A 12,995-nucleotide genomic window follows, 5' to 3' on the forward strand; every position below is an offset into this window, starting at 1 on the left:
TCCTCTGTTGAATCTCAAAATCCCTAATGATTCCAGGGTTCTGTTTCACACCAGCTCCATCCTTCCCGCTGGCTCTCAAAACCCACGGTCCGGAGGGGACCGTCCTTGCCATCGCCTCCCGGTCGCGTCCCGGGCTCTGTAATTTCAAGTCTTTCTGCTCGGAAATGTTGTCGCCTTATTCAAAAGCAGATGCCGTTTTCCTTTTCATACGAGCCAGACATAACGCGGTTGCTTAGATACCAGCATTTGTGTCTTAAAAAAATGTTTTGCTGGCTTTTCTTCCCCTCTGAATTTTCGAGACCTTGCTGGATGAGCGCCCTTCCCCACCCCCGCCTCTGCAGATCCCATACCCTCTGCCACCTGTGCCCCAAAGATGAGCTGCTTGGTGACCGAGCTTGCGTGTGCTCGTGCGGGGCTCTCTTTCGGGAAAACACAAGATGAAAACACGACTTTCTTAAGGCTTTTGGTGGCAGGAAGCGGTGAGCCCGCGCCACAGCCAGAAGCCGCGGCCCGTGGTTCGTTGCTGAAACACTGGGTGTCTAATCCGTCTCCCCATGAGGACCGTCTGCAGGGAACCTGAGAGGCACTTAGGCGAGGCTGGGGGCTGGGGGTGGGGAGGGCATCCTCAGGCGCGGTGCTCTCCTAGCAGCACAGGGGTGCGTGGACTCCGTTTTCTAGAATGCCTTCAAACGTGTCCGTTACCCCATGGGGGCCTGCCTCATTTGGGGCAATAGATGGCATATCCGAAAAATCAACTTGAGGCCCTTTTTTCCCCAACAAACTAAGTTACAAATCTAATGCAATACGTAAACCTGTTATTTATACAAATCCTTAAGTGACCCTTGTTAAGCAATAGACATTTTGACAGAAACTCCCCCTGTAAAAATAATAGTGATTTTTCTTAAGAGCAAATTAAAAATTTGACCTCACTAATTTACCTGTTTTATAAATCAGATTGAAAAGTAATTTCTTGGGATGCCTGGGTGGCTCAGTCGGTTGAGCGTCCGAATTTGGCTCAGGTCGTGATCTTGCAGTTCGTGAGTTCGAGCCCCGCGTCGGGCTCTGTGCTGACAGCTTGGAGCCTGGAGCCTGCTTCGATTATGTGTTTCCCTCTCTCTGCCCCTCCCCGACTCGTGTGCGCACGCTCGCTCTCAAAAATAAATATTAAAAAAATTTTTTAAAGTATTTTTGTAAATAAGAATGTTTTTCTGTCCACGAGGACAATGAAATGACTACGTTAAAACAGCACAAAGTATCTGTCATACACACATTTTATTGTGTCTTTAGTTAGAAGCTCGTGTTTTTAACTATAACTTATTTGGAGAGAAAAAAACGTAAGTCATTTACAACCTGTATGCTCCTTTATTTGCTTATATAAAAATAAAGATAGCTGTGTTTTTTAAAACACACTTTACCTTTATTTAGCAAAAGTATATTACTATAGTTTTCCCAACCTTGGCCTTCATCTTGTCTTCCTTTTATCAAGAGTGACCAGCAGGGGCGCCTGGGTGGCGCAGTCGGTTGAGCGTCCGACTTCAGCCAGGTCACGATCTCGCGGTCCGTGAGTTCGAGCCCCGCGTCGGGCTCTGGGCTGATGGCTCGGAGCCTGGAGCCTGTTTCTGATTCTGTGTCTCCCTCTCTCTCTGCCCCTCCCCCGTTCATGCTCTGTCTCTCTCTGTCCCAAAAATAAATAAAAAAACGTTGGAAAAAAAAAAAATTAAAAAAAAAAAAAAAAAGGAGTGACCAGCAGAAACTAACCAAATCACTGGTAGTAAACTGGAGGAAAAACAAGAAAACTTTTCCTTAAATGGCAAGGAGCCACAAAGCCCGCAGCTTGGACCACCAGCCTTTCAGGGCTTTAACTTTGATATATTCAGTATTGTAATGATGTTAAAATTGCCCTGCCTTTCCAGAGATGGACAGACCATTATCATAAGTGGACGTTTTGGTTAAGGGTATGTGGCCTATTATTTGCTTGTGAAGGTTCATTTGACTTTTTTGAACTGTGTTCTCCCGTTGTGATATTTGGGCTGGAATGTGCCTTGGCTGCAGGGAATCAGAATTAATATTTGAACATTTCGTTGTCCTTTAAAAGAAGACTGGTCAGTTTACGAAGTCAAGTGCAAGTGGGATGTAAGTTGGTCGGTGTAGACAATGGAGTTGATACCTAACAGCTGTCCGAGTGGCTGTCCAGTGTCAGGCACCGGCCCCGGGCACGGCACAGACCTGCCCCTGCCCTCGCGTCCTCCACTTGGTCAGGGCATCTGATAGCGAGCGAGTCCGCGTGCCCCCTAGGTGCCAGGCGGTGTTGTAAGGACACACCAGAGTACGGTGGAGAGTGAAGGGTGTTGGGGGGAGGCCATGGGGGTATCCAGGGCAAGGGCATTCGGGTGAGGCAGGAGCAAGTGTGAAGGTAGGAGGGAGATGGCACCTGCTGGGCGGGGAGGGGTGGGGGATGGCCATGTCCCCGGATCCACATGCAGTCCAGCCAGTAGGGTCGGAAGCTCAAATAATGTAACCTGTTTCAAATGGGGGGTTACTCAGACAGCCAAGGAAGATGGCCTACATACTTAAGAAATTTTAAACATATTTGACCACTTTCAGGTTTTTCCTGAGCTCTTAGTGAAAGGGAAATTGTGTCCTGAGATCTGCTTTCCTTCTTCTCTCCAAAGCGGAGTGTCCTTACCTTTGCTCTCAAAGAAACATTCCGCCCTTCCATTAATTCTGCTGAGGTGCCAGACCACCGAACGTGGTTTTTCTCCTCTCTGTTGAGCAATGCTTTGCATAATAGCTGAAAGTATTTCATTAGAATCCTGAAGTGTAGCAGCCGAAATGACTTAAATCTACATTTCAATTATTTTTCTTAAGCGTAACTAAAAAAAAAAATCTGACATTTAAGTGGAAGTAAATTATTTGTCTAATTTCCATCAGGGACTTTTTCAAAGTCACAGAAAATGTGGTTGGTAGAATTCACGACCCTCCACTCCATCAAAGCAATTTTCTGTGAAATAAGAGGGGTGCACGGTAGTTCCCAAGTCCGATGCCATTATTTATCTTTTAAATAATAAAAAACAGGACTTACCATCGTTGTACCTCTAGCAAGACCAGTCCAACTGTGAAACGCACTGATGCCCCATCACTCAGCTCCCACACAGACCCTGGTTTTACCCTCTTTTTAAAGATGTCCCCTACACTTCCGACCAATCCATCTCGAAGGGAAAGGGACAATTCAATCCCCCAAACTATTAATTTTTTTAATAATTGTAAATTTATCATTTTAATTTTGCATACCCAGGCACGGTCTCCCTACAGCATTATTATAAATGATTTTAAACAGTCTGTGCTTTAAAACATGAAAGATTAAGCTTTAATTTTTGTTAAAAAAATCCCCTTAGGCAATAAATAGGTTCCTTTGTCTCATGGCCTTGAAATAAAAAATAAAATAGTTTAAATTGCCCATGGTTAGAATAAGTGTTTCATGCAATTATCAGATGGTAGTGAATAAAATTAGAAATTAAATCATGAAAGAATAAAAACCAGGTAAATGCATATTATGCCTTTCATGGGTTTCTCATGGGGTCTTTTGAAGCCTAATTTAATCGTGTTTCTTGTCTTTTATTTTGATATGATAATTTTTCCTTTGTTTACTTCATTCTCCTCTTTCATTAATTAATTCCTGGGTCGTTTCTCCTCCAAATTTTGAACTTGTTTTTGAGGAATGTGTCTCTGTGTTGGTATAAAGAAGACATTATCTCCAGGGTGTGCAGCAAGGTCTTAAAGAGAGATGATAATATTTGACTTCTCCCCAACTCGTGGATTTGTTGGTTTGGGCTGGCAATTCTGAGAACTTGGGAGAGAGCATTATAATTACCACACGGGCACGTGTCTTTGGCACTTTCTGTCTAAAACATAATACTGCGTTGGTGTGCCACATTATTCCTCTGACCTTCTTCTGTTTTCTTTTTTTTTTTTAAGAGGTTTTCACATTCTCCAAATGCTTCTGTAAGTGCACTCAATCAGGTGCACACTTCAGGATAATAGATAATTTCTCTTGATAGGATAAGGCAGTTTAAAATGCTAAGGAGGATTTTTCCCCCCTGTTTCCACCGTTGGCTTTTCAAATAGTTTTCCCCTTAAATTCTAGCAATATTTTATCCCCCACGTCTTCCAGATGTTACCTGCCTCCTTGAAGGCTGTGACAGACACAAAGTCCCCAGGACACGGTGGCACCTCCTTGTGGACTGTTTGAGGTTCACGGAGCCTGGAAGTCTTTCCGTGTGAGCCTCCCTTCCGGAGGTCATCACGTGGGAAGGACCCGTGAGTGGTGACCTTCAGTGTCACACACCCCTGTCGCCGGGGCAGCAGTGGAGAAAAGCCGAGTGGGAAACGAGGAGTGACCTCGGGGTCACTCCAGAGGCTTTCGGGGTGATGAGAGGTGTCTGTCCCCCGTGTGTGTACCTGCGCGTGTCCCTGGGGGACCCGTGTCAGGTGAGGAGATGCGATTCACAGGCCGATTTAGCCCACATTGGTGGTTTGGGCCCCACCCCTCCGCCCGCCAAGCCGTCACGCACAGGGGACAGGAGCACAGGTGGAATTAAGGCGATGGGGCCAGGAAAGGCCGTCTGCCGAGGCTGCCACCCTGACCCCACGACCCCGGGGGTCAGCCCGTCCATGTCATCCACACGTCCAGACCTCCCCCTGCCCTCCCTCATCCCACTCCCCTCTCCTCGGCCAGCCACCTTGAACCAGCCTCTGGGTTCGTTGTACGTCTCATCAGCCGCGCATCCAGGCCGTTCTGGTGCCTTCTCGGGAGCATCGTATGGTCCCGCTGCCCCGGGTGAAGCCGCGATTTTGCCCTCTTCCTGCCGTCAGAACGGCCTTCAGCTTCACGCTCGCCCTCCGTCCGTTTTGCACGCCGTCGGGGACACAAAACAGCTCTGTCGGACACTTTCCGCGTGGTTCACACACGGTCGAGAGGAAGGTAGATGGAGGCATTAGCGTGGTATTCGAGGCGCTCCCTGGTCTGCCTCCACGCTTCCCTGCCAGCACGACCCCCCCCCCCACCGCCCCCCTGCAGCTGGATCAGGCAGGTCTTCATCCTCCCCAGACACTGTCGGCCTTTGTTTCTGCTGGCTTCTCTGCCCGAAGTGCCTTCTCCTGTTTCCTCCTGTGAAAATCTTCTGCCGCTAATTTATTGCAGTGTTGGTGCTTAGGGAGATTAATGTATAGGTATAAATTCAGTGTTCGTAATGCACATCATAAAAAATAGAGTTTATGCTACAGAAGTTAAACTGCAGTAAAAAAAAAAAAAACATTTGATAATAATTGATGCAAATTGCTTTAAATTCTCTAGTATTTCTAAGAACCAGGGCAAATACCCCCTCCACCATAAAGCCCCCTAGAAAGAATTAAGAGCCTCCACATTACATTTCTAGCATAAATACTTAACTAGGTCTAAACCTGGGTTAAAGGCAGACTCCTTTATAAGGAGCTCCCTTAGATGCACCTTGCCAGTGGAGACGGAGAGAAAAGTGCAGCAGCGAAGAGGCTTCTAGAAATGCCGCCTACCCTTCTGGGCTACCCAAGTATATTCTCCATCCTTTTCCTGGAACGCTTCACCTATTTTCTCTGCGGGATAGTTGTTTGGACACATGCCCTGTTTCTCCCTGTCTCGAGGGCAAGTTCTTTCAGAGTAGGAAAAGTTTATTTACCCATAATCCCCCTTGCTTTTGGAAAGTACATCACAGGCCCTCAAATGGTTTTCAGTTCAGCGGAGTAGCCAAGCAGCCAATAGCCAAGTGCTCTAAGACGGGGTCTCAGAGCCATCTGTTCAGCCCAGTGCAGTGCATACATCCCTAAGAAGGAACCTGTCTCTGCCCTGCTGACATATGACAGGGTCCACTCACCACCTCGGACGATGATCCGGTTCCTCAGTAATCCCAGAATAGCCACACCCTACAGGTGAATACGCAGGTCTGACAGCTTCCTGAAAAATGAATCCTACTAATTATATTAGTACAGAATCACATAAAGTGGTTTTTATTGCAGTCCTTACAAAGATTGGCTTTCAAAATGTTCTCCTGTCACGATATAGACGTGAGAGTCTCCTATCAAATACGGGCATTCATTTTTCAGAAGCGCCATCTACTCTAGTGTGGGCTTTTGAAAGATCATCCTCGGAAAACTCCCGTGCATCGTGAGTGCCTCACCAAGGCCATGTGCCCCCAGTGTGCCGGCGTTGGTTAGATACAGCAAGAACCCAGCCAACTGTTGAGGGTGTTTTTACTTCCACTCTGTTCAACCTTGACTGCGTCTCTGACCTTCCTGTTTTCCTCCATTCATCTTTTTTCACTGCTTATTACCAAAGAAAGTTCTCAAAGCCGTCAGTGTTCCCCATCATTAGCTATACTTTTAAGTGTTTTCATCGGGAAGGCTGTTAAAATTACCTGTTTATTTGTGGGGTTGAATCAGACAGGTTTACACCCTATTGCTACAGAAAGAGAACAGATAATGCGATTCTTTGCTCATTTCCTGCGAGTTTCAACATTTTATCTTTCTAGAAGGTTTCCGTGTGTTGACTTGCTGCTGACTTACAGGGCTCACTTTATTTTCATTGATGTTAATGGAGTTGAACATGATGTAAAAGCCCTGTAAATAAAATATCACCATAGTGACTGTAATTTCTGGATATATTTTTTAATTTGACAAATATTTCCTGAGCATCTTCCATGTACCTGGGACTATTCTAGGCATTTGAAACACATCAGTGGACAAAGTAGAGAAAAATCCGTGCCCTCATGTAGTTGATATTTCTAGCATTAGCTCTTTAAAAAACGTATTTTACCAAATTTCTGCTATCATCAAATGGCTTGGTGAGCATTGAAATATAAGCTATAACTTCTACACCCTTTAAAATAACCATTTCATAACCAACTTTTTGGCTTATGTTATGTTAAAATTTTGTGAAAGACCAAAGTGGAAAGGGGGGGGGGGTGGGGAATCTTCCTTCCCTTTCTGTAAGCCTTACTGTTTCTCTTCACATTGAATGAAGCAAAACGCTAAGAATAGTATGTACTCGTTAGTAAATTTGATGATAAAAGTCTAATGATGAAAGTCAAAACAAGAAGAATGCACACACTTCTGTGAGTGGCTTCTCAACAGAAGCATTTCGTGAAGGGGCGCCTGGGTGACTCCGTCAGTTAAGTGTCTGACTTTCGATTTTGGCTCAGGTCATGATCTCACGGTCGTGGGATCATTGGGCTCCTCTCTGAGCATGGAGCCTGCTTGAGATTCATTCTCATTCTCTCTCTCTCTCTCTCTCTCTCTCTCTCTCTCTCTCTCGCTGCCTCCCACTCACACGTGGGCTCTCTCAATAAATTAAAAAAAAAAAAACCATTTCATGAAAACCAAATTACTTCCAAAGTTCTTAGGCATTCAGAACATATTTGTGGGAGGGGGTGGGAGGTAATTGGCTGTGGTCTGTCTTTTTGGTAAGTGGTTCTTTATTTGTTTGGCATTGATCGTCCTACTCATAGGGTTTACAAACAAAAAACATGCAAATACCTCTCAGAGGAATCTCACTGGCCCCTGCACGTGCTGGGTGTTTCGATGCAGAATTCACCTTAAGTTTTACTTGGCATCAGGAAAATAGATGTCTGTTGGGCTACATAGTCCAAACCGCGGCTCATTCCCTAAGTCATCCCGGTGTCCTGAGCTGTCAGAGGGTTCTCCACTCCTGGCATCAGAACGACTCTGCATAGTATATGGGCAGCCCATGCAGATGAGGTGCTCTTGATGTGGAGCAGAGCCACAGTCTCTGAACGGTCCTGAACTCATTTAAAGCTTCGTAAAGCTGCTGGGCTGAGGGGCTAGAGCTATTTTTGGATCACCTCTCTTCTCCTCGGAGCCCACACTCAGGTCTATGTGGCCGATTCTACCTGTGCCCGGAGTACGGTTTGTCCTCCTCTCCTGGGGGCTGTCACTCACCACTCAGTGCTTTGTTCTTGCCTTGCTTTGGGTACGCTTTTTAATACGTTTAGATACTGGCTGTCATTCTTTGCACGTTTGCTTTTAGCGGCTCTGGAGTTGGAGCTGTGCCAAGCGTTAGTGATTCGTTGTAAATAGTGCTCTATACGGTCTACGTTGTGTCAGACCCACATTGGATCCCGTTGGATCATACATGTGAGCATGTATGAGCTCACAGGTGTGTTTTCTGTACAACACGGTCACTCAGTGTACTTCTGTTCCCACTGAATCATTGATGTTGCTGTCTGATAGAGCTATGTTATCACTGCTAGCACTGGGGGAAAGCCCATATTAATCACATAATGATATATTAAGGAGGAAAAGCAACCAACTTTTGCTAACAAATGTTGCTAGACACAGCTTCCCAGAGGTTTATGACCAAAGGTCCGTGTTTTAAGACCTGAAAGCCACAAAGTATGACCACTGAGTTCACGTGTGGTTTAATCCCACGAACTGCTTAAACCAGATGCAGTGGCCACATTCAAGAAACAAGCAGAATGCACCTACCCGGTCAACCTAGTTGAAGGGCGGAAAGTCAGAGAGATTGTGTCTTGAGGAAACGGGAAATTTTGAATAGAACAGCTGACATTTAAGCCCAAATTTTAAGACTAGGTAGGGTTTTGAGACGTAGAAATGGAATGGGAGATCTAACAAATGTGTCAAATGTGCAAAAAATAAAAAGGATTTGGTGAGCAAATGGAAATTGGTCTCCTTTTCATAGCCATGAGATGTATGGAAAATAATGACCAGAGTGGGTCCTGAAAGGTGTGGTTAGGGAGCCAGAACTTCCTCGTGCAGGCAGTGAAGAACATCTGAGGACTTTGAGAACAAGAGAGTCCACCCTGGGACTTGAGCGCTGAATGGATGTGAGGATAGAAGGAAGGAGTTGAAGGTGACAGAATCACATTTCCTCTGGGGGACAGGTGGCCCAGTGTTTTCGTTGGTGTAGAGGGGAGGCAGGAGAAGGGAAAGTTTGTAGTAGACGAAGATTGGATTTTGTGCTGCACACGTGAACAGGCCTTTTGTGTACATACATCCACCGTGCACACGGTTGGCCATCTGACCGTGGAGTTTGTCGCAGAACTAGAAGAGTGGGTTGGAAACTGGCGGCAGAAGTGAGGTGGACTGATGTCAGCTTGGGGTGGGTGATACCTTTAAGTTAGAATCACCAAACAGAGCAGAGAAGGAGACCAGGCGCAATGCTCTGGCTGATGGCTGTATTTGTGGGGCAGACAAGAGGAACCACGTGGTGGTAGCGTGGTACCCAGGAACCACGCAGGAAGGTGACAAGGGAGAGCAGAGAAGGGGCATTTGAATTTAGCAATTAGGCAGCCCCACCTCCCACCCCCTGCATGGCCAGGTCACTGTGGCGGAGTAAATGTCCCAGTTGTAGAGGCAATGAGAGAGGAGGAATGTGGGACTGGAGGCGAAAATTGTATCTTTATAAATGACATTTTCATGAAATTTAGTGTTGTTTTTTTTTAAAAAGTCTACAAAAGTAGCAAGGTCAGGAGAGAGATGAAGATGGGGAAACTTAAAAGTACTTCTAAGCTAAATAGAAGGAGCCAGAAGGAGAGAGAACAGGAAGAGGCCAATGAGAGATGAGACTGATGGACTGAGTGGGAAGGCGGTCAGAGGAGGGGAACCAAACCCTCCTTTATGCCTGTCTGTGGCACTGGAGCAGCACGTGAGGGTCTGTGACGAGCTGGGAGGGGGACCCTGCCACCAAGCTCCTGGACGGCGCGCCCTGCCCTGTTGTCCCACAGCATGGTATGTGTGTGACCATGTGCCTGACAGGGCATAAACCCATAATAAATGCTGGTAACGGGCTGTATAGTCTTGAAAGAGGGAACACCTTCTTCGCCTCTGAGACGCGAGCACACAGAGGCCAAGATTGGGGAGGACGCAAGGAATTTAAGACACAGAGGTATTTACATCATGTGTAGGCTAAGAATTTAAATATCTAGCGCTACAAACAGAAAAGTTCATACTCGGGGCAGAAGTTTAAAAAGGAGGTACACTGAAGAATGTACTAGAGGAGTTACAGTTTCATTTCCTTTCTAGAATATGTGGACATCTTGACCAAGAATTGGAAGACTGATTTGGAGCAAGTCATTTAATTTAATCTTTATCAAATTTTCTCAGTTGGGAAATGGAGTTGTTCACTTTACTGAAATATTGAGGTTAATACATACATAGAAAGCATGCTGTTGCTTTTATTTGAAGACAACGTTAAATTATCTTACAAGAAAGATGATTTCATTATTTTGGAATGATACTAAATTCCCCTGTTGACAACAGGAAACTAGGTTAAAACTAGAATAAGATCAGTGATATTTTTCTCTGAACCTTTTACCTTTGGAAATGAGTATCTCCCCCACCCTTCCTAAGAAATACCAGCACAGAAATGCAGAAGTAGACCCACTCCTTCCTTCCTTCTGCTTTGGGGCTCAGCTGAACAAATTGTCATTGACTTTCCCACGTACTTCGAGTGTGACTCCAGGTTATGGAACCAACACACCCTTCTTACCAAAGACGGCGTGGCACTGTTGGATTCAAGAGTGCCAGCTAACCGTGATGGGGCAGGACTTCTGGGTAGCGGCCACCATGGAGGGTCACGCACTGAGGCCCTTGGAGAGCTGGGGATTATGACTGAGTCTGTGCTCGTGGTGGGCCATGTGCAGAGGCAGCCGCCGTGCCAAAGCGCACGCTCAGACCGTGCCTGCGGCCCACAGCTCTTCGTCTAGAACCCTGCTGGCTGAGCACTTGACCCTCGGCAACCGTGCCATCTTATCCAAAGGAAAACGCTAGAAATGAGCGTTCGGTCCCTCTGGGCAAACTGCCCCCTTTCCAGGAGATCCTAAGACCAGACTCAGCCAGGTTTTCGGCGACCTGCCAATGACACACAGCTGGTTACCACAGAGGTGACCTCTCCCCAGGGTGCAGAACCTGGGCAGATGATCAAGTTTTACAGTTACAAGGAGTCTTCAGGATAATCTGTCCAGGTGCCTCACGCATGATCCACATGGAAGCCCGCAGGGTTAGTTAATGATTTGCTGAGGAAACACAGGCGATTAGCAGCAGATGTGACGACAATCCTGCCACACCGCGAAACATGCAAAAGCAGGAACTCTGGGAGAACTGGAATTGTGTTTCTGGATTTTTCCACTTACATGTTCTCACTCTTGTGAGGAAATCCACATTTGTTTTTTTTTCAATCTGTGTTGATGACCATCTGTAAAAACAAACATCTGGAGCCATCCAAGTACTTGTATTTTCGTAAATCGTTAGCAGAATATCGTCGGAAGGGAAGACAGGTTGTTTTCTCTCTGCGCCCTTCTTATTAGATCCGTATTTACCGAGTTTACATGAACAGACTTTTTCAAACTCGCAGCCCCAAATTACACCTTCATTCTTCAGTGTCTGTCTTCTTGGGACTGGGAGGACACTACAAACAAGGCAAGGCAAGGAGGTTTGTCAGCAAGGCAAGTTTGCTGACAACTAATGAAGCCAGTTTCTTCCTTAGAAATGTCAACTAGTGAGGGGCACCTGGGTGGCTTAGTCGGTTAAGCATCCAGCTCTTGATTTTGGCTCAGGTCACGATCTCACGGTTTGTGGGATCGAGCCCCACGTCGGGCTCTGCACGGACAGTGTGGAGTCTGCTTGAGATTCTCTCTCTCCCTCTCTTTCCGCCCCTCCCCATGCTGGCACACACATTTTTTTTCTACATGTGTCTCTCAAATAAAGTGAAGAAATGTCAACTAGTGAGGACTCCCAACAAGCATTTGCAAAAAAAGAATTAAAATGAAGGAAACTATTTCTGCTTCCATTTCTGCACCACTTTCTCACCTTCCAGTGTATACTTTCCTAGAATAATGCCTCAAAAGCCAGTCAGGGTCCAGACGAGGGGCTTGCTTCACCCAGCCCTCTAGACTGAGAGAGAGTTCTTCCTGCGCATCTTCCGGAGAACCAGGAGAACCAGGGTGGCCTGTCTGGCCCAGTGTCGCCCGAAGCCGCATCGTCAACTGTCCTTCTGAGGTGAAGCGATGTGCTGGGAGAAGAAAATGGGACGGAGGATATGGCTATTACAGACCATCAGGTAGTGACATCAGACCACCTCAGACCCTTTTAACACCATTTTCTGATAGCAGCAGCCTCCCCCTACCCTGTCATTCCTCCCCGCCCCCACATCTTGAAAGTTAAGGGAGGAGACTTAACTATGGAATAATTGGTCCCCTGGGAGAAGAGTCACTCCGTGTGTCACTAATGCCCTGGGGTTGTGATTAGCTAATAAGGCTACTGCTTGTGTCATTGCCTAATTCTGCCTCCTCACAGTCTTCCCTGCGCCAGCCAGAGACCGCGTCCGAGCTCCTTTGAGGCAGGGTGGCATCCTCAGTAGGTTCGCACAGTGTAGACGGTTTGCTGTTTCCTAAGCCGCAAAGCCACTGTGCTTTCACTGCCCGATGGCTCCGAGCAGATGTTCAGTGAGCGCACTGCAGGCAGTCTCCCCATCTTCGGTGGTGGTTTGTTGTAGCTTGGGGACAAACCTCGTGCTGTCCAGGGGAGCAGGGGGTGCTTAATGCGAGGAAGCGGGTGCCTTTGGTTCCTAGAGAGCACGGTGGGTCGTTCCTCCTGCCCGTCCAAAGACCAGGAGGCGGGGCAGCCTTTGGGGAGGGAGAATGTTGCCGGCGGGGAGTGAGGCGCATGAGAGACTCCTAGGCCCCCCGATGGCCGTCTGTCTGCTTCCCTTGCTGGGCCTGGAATCTGTGGAAGGACAGAGGGGTGGCCGCGTTCCCCCTGAGCAGTCACTTCACCCAGACCGCGCCTCTGGATCTTTGTCCCGCCTTCCGTGCGGAAGGGGAAGGAGCCGCCGTTTACCCGTGTGCCTCTGATCCCGCGGCAGGCGAAGGTGGGTATCGAGGCCGGTCTTGGAGCCGGGGCATGCCTGCCCCCTGCCACAGAGGTGCCAC

General features: G+C 47.2%; 1 protein-coding gene across 13 annotated transcripts in view; it reads left to right on the forward strand.

Moving 5' to 3' along the window:
* CELF2 (CUGBP Elav-like family member 2) overlaps nt 1-12,995 on the forward strand; it is a 527,290-nt gene that overhangs the window by 478,037 nt on the left and 36,258 nt on the right. The gene's annotated exons all lie outside the window — the stretch shown is intronic.

Source organism: Prionailurus viverrinus, chromosome B4 (genome assembly GCF_022837055.1).
Source record: "Prionailurus viverrinus isolate Anna chromosome B4, UM_Priviv_1.0, whole genome shotgun sequence".
In the NCBI taxonomy this organism is placed as follows: domain Eukaryota; kingdom Metazoa; phylum Chordata; class Mammalia; order Carnivora; family Felidae; genus Prionailurus; species Prionailurus viverrinus.